Below are 6,522 nucleotides of genomic sequence, written 5' to 3'. Positions count from 1 at the left end.
TGAGTGAGCTGCAGGTGTTGCTCAGTGCAAATCTCAGCTGCTGCTTGGATGTAGTGCTTCTCCACTAGTGCTCTGAGCCCAGCCAGGGCACACATGGGGTGGAGCACTCCCAGGACCTGCTGTGTGATCACAGCCCTACCACGAGGGGTGGCACAGTTGCCTTCTAGTAGTCTGAAAAGTTCTCTTCCTTTTTATTTTAATTTTTTTCCTCTCTTTTTTTAAGCACTTAAGCCCAACTGCTAATGGAATGTCATGATTTTAAATAATTTACATTTCCATCTGGTTTGAAAAACACCAGGTGGAGATTGCAGATTAGGATGAGTCTAAGTGGAAGGAAATGTTTGTTTAAAATATTAAAGCTAAAAACAAACATTTATGTGAACCACATTTTTGCTGTCCATTGCACTCTGTTCTTGTATCTCCTCTACCGTCACTTTAAATGTGCAAAAAGTGTTTTGCTTTTCATTGGATGCTTTGCACATGTTGCTTATCATTATGGTCAGGAGAGAGGAGGCCTGGGTGGGGTGCAGGAGTGAGAGAGAGCCCACACTGAAGGATGAAGGAATGAGGGATTGAAGGATTTCTTCAACATGCTTCTTTGATAATTAAATTTGTTCCTTTCTGCTTTCCTACTGGCCTTGCTAACTTGCTTGCATCCAGGTAGAAATAAATTTGAAGTTGGTTTGCATAAGGGTAATTTTAAGGGAAAATCTGCAGCTTCCAAAGACTGACAAGAATTTTGTTAGGGCAAAGACTGAAGGTTTGCTGGTGCACAAACCAAAGTGCCCACAAGGACAGGAACTTTCCTTCTCTACCACTTACCAGCTGGCAAGCTTTTATTTAAAATGGGGGATACTGAGCTGTGGTTTGTAAAACTGCTTCTGTTTGTGGTTTGTTTAACTGCTTCTGATACTTGATCCCTGCTCCTTGGCTGCTAGTCCTTGATGGACTTTCCCAAGTACAGCATGCAAACATGACTCACGGTGAGGACCTTTGATAACAGCACTGTGCCCAAAGCTGCAGCTCCACCCTGTCCCCTGTACTTTGAAAGAGTTCCAGTCATGAAACTACATCTTATAGGCATCTTAAACCCTGCTCTTCTCCCCCAGCTAAAATTGTTTAATTTCAGTTCTCTAGAATTGGGATGCTTTTCATTTTGAGTAGAAAGTGCAGAGAATTCCTAGAGGGTATGTGCCTTTGTATGACATGATTCAATATCACACCTGAATTGTAGTGATAGGATGTAAGGCTGAAGTTTCCCTTTCCTGTAAAAAACTGCTGGTACACCTTTACAGAATTGATCAGTGAAAACCACCAGTAACACAGTTAAGGCTGCATGAGGAAAGCTGTATTTAAATCAAATCAATTAAATATAGACCAATTCCTGATTCGCAGATGCCAATGGATCAGAGACAACTATTTCTACCAGCCTGGAATCTGAGACTGATTTACTTACTATTAGTAAAAAAAACTACTCCAGCTGCTCTGACCTCTGTCCAAAGATTGCTATGTTGCTTTTCACTGCCCGTATGGATAGTCCACATTGTCCTCATTGAGAGTTCTGTTAGGACATAAAAACTCTTTGCTACTTTGATAATATTTGAAAAAAATAGAAACAGAGCACTGGATTTTGTTTGTGACCCCCATTGCCCTAAGACACTACCAGACAGCTGAAGACTGAGGTAGACACTGAAAGTTATAAAATCTCTTGGTAAATCTCAAGTGTAGTTTATGGTGGCTATAAATGGAACCATGATCCAAAGGACCAAAGTGGGTTTTTTTGTGATACACAAAATACCAGAACAAATTTTTTTTTTAGGATTTGACTCCAAAACCCACTAGTCTTAAAGTCTGCTGAACAATTAGTTTGTACTAGGATAGATAAATACCAGGATAGCTGAATACTAGCATAGATAAATACTGTCTGCAGAAAGGTTACATGGATTTACCAAAGGATAGAATGTAAGCAGCTTTTAATTTTTTTGAGTTTATAATAGAGCAAACTGACAAGTATAAAGCAATGGATGTAATTCATTACAACTTAAAGATTTACTGTTTGGAGAAGATTCATTTTCCATGATCAAAAAGGCAGATGCTGCTCCTGAAGTGTTCACTAGAAAAAGTTTGGTAGGGGAAAGATGAGCGAAGAATGTAAATGGTTATTTTTCACACCATAGGTAGCTGCAAACAGGTGTGTTGTACAAATTAGTGTTGAGTCACTCTTTATACTGGTACCTCCAAAGGAGGCATATTTGTAAAATGTAAACATTTGCCATTTATAATAAAGCAAAATATCTTACTAATACCAAAAGGAGAATGAGGCTATTTTTAAGGTGGGACAAGAGTTGCAAATGCCTTTGGTGATTTAATGTACTGTAGCATTGGAAGTATGATGCAGGTTAATGTTTTCAGGGATTAGTAAATACCAATTACAGATCAGGAAAATGACATGATTTTTGTAAGAATCAAGAAATGTCAGTATTCAAGCCTTGAAAGACGAGTGACAACCCAGCATCCCTAGATAAGCTACAGGAGCCTTTTTGTCCTGAATTGCTATTTGGATATTGCATATTATGGTCAAGTCTAGATTCTCTTTTAATCATTTCATTCCTTGACCCAGGGACGCTGTCTCTTGACCGTGAGGGGCATAGGGGTTATCTTTAAAGATGATGTTAGTTTTCCTCCTACATCCATTATTCTTATAAACATCTTTTACCATACTTCATTAACAGTAATCCCCTGTGCAGTCTTTGCAGTCAGAGGCAAAGCTGAGAGCTCTTCATCTGTACACATGAAAGAACCTGCATTTTGTATATTTGCATCTTATGATTCTCCAATATTGCAGTAGGTGACTTTAAATGACTTTCTTCTTGTTTCCGTCCCATGTGGGAAAAAAAAGTAATCGCACAAAAATACTCTCTAAACAATATCATTAAAGGTAAGTAAACTAATAACACATAGATTTTAGTGTTTGCTGGTTTGTGTCAGCGTCTGGTAATACAATGAATAATTCATATCAAACTAGTAGAATGTAACATTTACATAAAATAATACTTTGCAAATTTATGGTAAGTACTAATTACTTGCCTTATTTGCCATGACTATGATATTAAATATTCATAAAAATGTGATTATTTCTTTGATTTGGCAGGCATTTAGATTTCTCTACAGCTTTTCACACTGCTAATTTTAATCCAGTAAATTATCTGGAAGAAAACAGTATGCAGCCTAAAAACTGTTCAAAATTCACTCCAACATTGAGCACATTATGGATGTAATGATCCATTACAACCAAACTTCAAGAAGGTCTTGCAAGAAAACTGAGAATTAAACAAAGAAATATGGAGACCATCATCATTATTTATCAGATATATTTATTAATAATTTAGAATTTTATATATATTGAGAAACTTTTAAAGAATTAGATCTGCTTTTAGATGTTTGATTTTCGTGAAGTTAAGTTTTCTTAAGTTATTTCTGTGTTAAATCTGTTGCTCATCTTTATTTTTCGTGTATTTATATTTTAACCTGTTAAAGAATCTGAATTCTGTCTTTTGAATATGACAGACATATGCTTTTTTTTAACTGTTACTTAGAAAATAATCTTTGTGAACATCAACTGGGATTGTGTGATATATAGTATTAATACCACTTGGCCCTGAAGTGTGTATATGAATGTGTGTGTGTATACATGTGTATACATTGACTCCAAGGCTTTAAAGCAACTTACAGAATTAAAGCTTTATCTCTATCTGTGAATATTTAATATCTATTCCTGTCTCTCTGTGTGTAATGTGGATGCATGTAAATCTATCACATTTTAATTAATAAAAATAAAATACCTATGACTATGTACTACAAATACACTGTATATGTGCCCCAAAATGAAGAGAAGTAAGTATATGAATCAGAAATGGAGGTTCTTAGACCACTCATGCTTAGATTATTTTCCTGCATTGTTTGCATTCCTCTCTGTTGTTTCTAGCAGCAAAGGAATAACTAGTCATCTCAAAAAAGGTAGTATAAACAAATACAATAATCTGAAGGTAACAATAGCAAAAAAACGAATCAGTGAACTTGTGTGTATAAAGATTTACAAGATAGAATAATAAAGAATTTTAATATTAGAGATATACTGTCTTTATATAATTCACGCAACATGTGATATATAACTGTACCTGTAGAATTATCTTTGCAACATTTATAAATCAGCAGAGCCTGTTCTTGCTCCTGTTTATTTTATTTTCCTTACAAATTTTGCACTAAAGAAGGTGTGTTGCCAACACACCTACTTCTCAGCCATGTCATGGCTTGCTATCCAGGGGTAGCTCCAAGGTATCCCTGGAAGATGTGACTCCTTCCCTGGACACTTGTCCAATTAAAACTTTGCTGCTTGTGAAGCTTACATTAGTCATGTGTTAACCTTTCAAAGATACATAAACCTTTTACAGTCTTTGAATAGAAGTGAAACTAATGAGTAGTGGCTTGTGAGCAGCATCAGTAACCATATGTAAAAATACAAAGTTCCTTTATCACTGCTTAAAATAAACATTTGGAAAAGCTTTTGAAATATCAATCTGCTTCTTTGCTGTACAAATAAGGAATGTGAAACGAAATGTAACTTTGTTAAGTCTAAACACAAGACAACAAATTTTGCCTTTGGTCTTATGCAGCTCAGCCCTGCATATGGGCTTGTGGGATCTTAGCAAGTCATGCAGGTTGCTGGAGGAAAATTAGGGCTCCAGAGCTGCATCTGCCATCATATCAATAATGCCCTGGGCTTGGGATATGTCACTTGAGCACTCCAGCAGTGAAATCTCTGAGGATCTTTTCCCTCATGGCAGAAGGCGGGCCAGGGCTGGGTCATGTGGTGTTTGCCCTGTGCTGATGCCAAGTGCCTGTGGAGAGATCCATTGCTCCCGATTCTGTCTGTACCCAGGGCCACGGCTTGGTAACTGTCCCCGGAACATCTCTCTGCTATATCCCCATGGTTACATGCTGCCACTATCTCTACAAGAGGATTTTAAAGGGCAGAGGCATCTGATAAAATTTATGCTCAGCAGACCACTTGGTTTTGAGGGATGCTATGTAAAGATGTCTTCTCCATAGCTAAGTCAAAGAAATATCAAACGGGTAAAATGAATCTAAAAAACATGCATATAAAAACCCCAGCACCTTCCTGTCCAGGAATAGAGAGGGAATGTGTACCTCAAGGGACACACTCTGCATTTATTCTGCTGCCAGTTCAGTAAATCCAGGGTCCTGCATGCTTATCTGAGTGGAGTTCTTTACCTTAAATAATTCTGTGAGCTAGTAGCCCTAATTTCCATGTTGGGAGGAAAAATCCATCTGAAAGCTTGCTCCAGAAGGTTTTGTATGTACAAATGCTAGCTCCTTGTCACCTGTGAATACACCATGTAATTAAACTTCTGAAATAGTACACTTACTGAAATGTCTTTTGTAAGTGAAATGAAATCCTTTGTTTGTACGTGTTTTGACATCGTGAAATGCGGACAAACGAAGCACAGTCTTGAAATCCCCAGGGTAGCTCTAATGGAGCCTCTTCTGGTTGCTTTGTACTAGTCTCAGAGGTGAAAAAAGAGTTCATTTAAAAATAAGCATTTCCCTTATGTCAAGATGAGAAACTATTGATTTGTATTTGTATTCTCCAACAAAAATCACTGATCCCTTCAAAAGGGAATAGAACCTCTGTGTTGCAATCCTGCGAGCTGTGTAAAAGAGGCCGCATGTTCAAAGTCAAAGGGAAGCCAGGGGAAAATGGCATAGAGGAGGTCAAAGCAGTTCACATGGCTTATCGGCAGCTGTTTGCACCATATGACAGATCTAAAGGCAACTATGGGGCTGTCTGTACAATATGTGGAGCTTACCAGAGATATAGAAGCTGCTGCTATAATGTCATTTCCTATAAAAAAAAAAAAAAGTTGGTAAAGTTGGCACCATGTTTTGTGGACTGCAGTGCTGATAGTAGCCTTAATTCATGATCTTAATTCCAACAAAAAGAGACAAGGAAGTGGAACTGGATGTTTACTTTACATGAAGTTCTCTGAGAGCATAGCTACTGGCATCACTTTTGTTCTGCTCATCTCTAAATCTGTATCACAGCCTGTTCTGCTTTGATTTTCTCATATCAGAAATGCAAGAATTGAAAAGAATTTGCACATGTTGTTGCCCTTTCAGTTGTCTGAAGGCCATTTGGGTTCACCTGTCTGTCTGATTGCAACATAAGGTTAGCTGGTAAGAGTGAAAGAAGATAGGTGGAAAACCAAAACCAAATTGTGTTAATTAGCCATGAAGTGGGGCTTGTAGATGACATAAGAAAACCATTAAATCTATTCTTTCAACATGATTCTTAAAATTGCTAACTAGCTATTTTTCATAATTTTGTCACAGCAGGCAGAAAGGTGGATAGAGGGAGTAAAATGAGATAGGAACTTTGAGGATGTTGAAAACTTTTCTACTTAATTCGGTGAATGTTGAAATATATGTTGTTTAAAATTGTTC

This window comes from Chaetura pelagica, unplaced genomic scaffold (assembly GCF_000747805.2).
Source record: "Chaetura pelagica isolate M959 unplaced genomic scaffold, ChaPel_1.0 scaffold83, whole genome shotgun sequence".
Taxonomy (NCBI): Eukaryota; Metazoa; Chordata; class Aves; order Apodiformes; family Apodidae; genus Chaetura; species Chaetura pelagica.
This window is presented reverse-complemented; position numbering follows the sequence as displayed.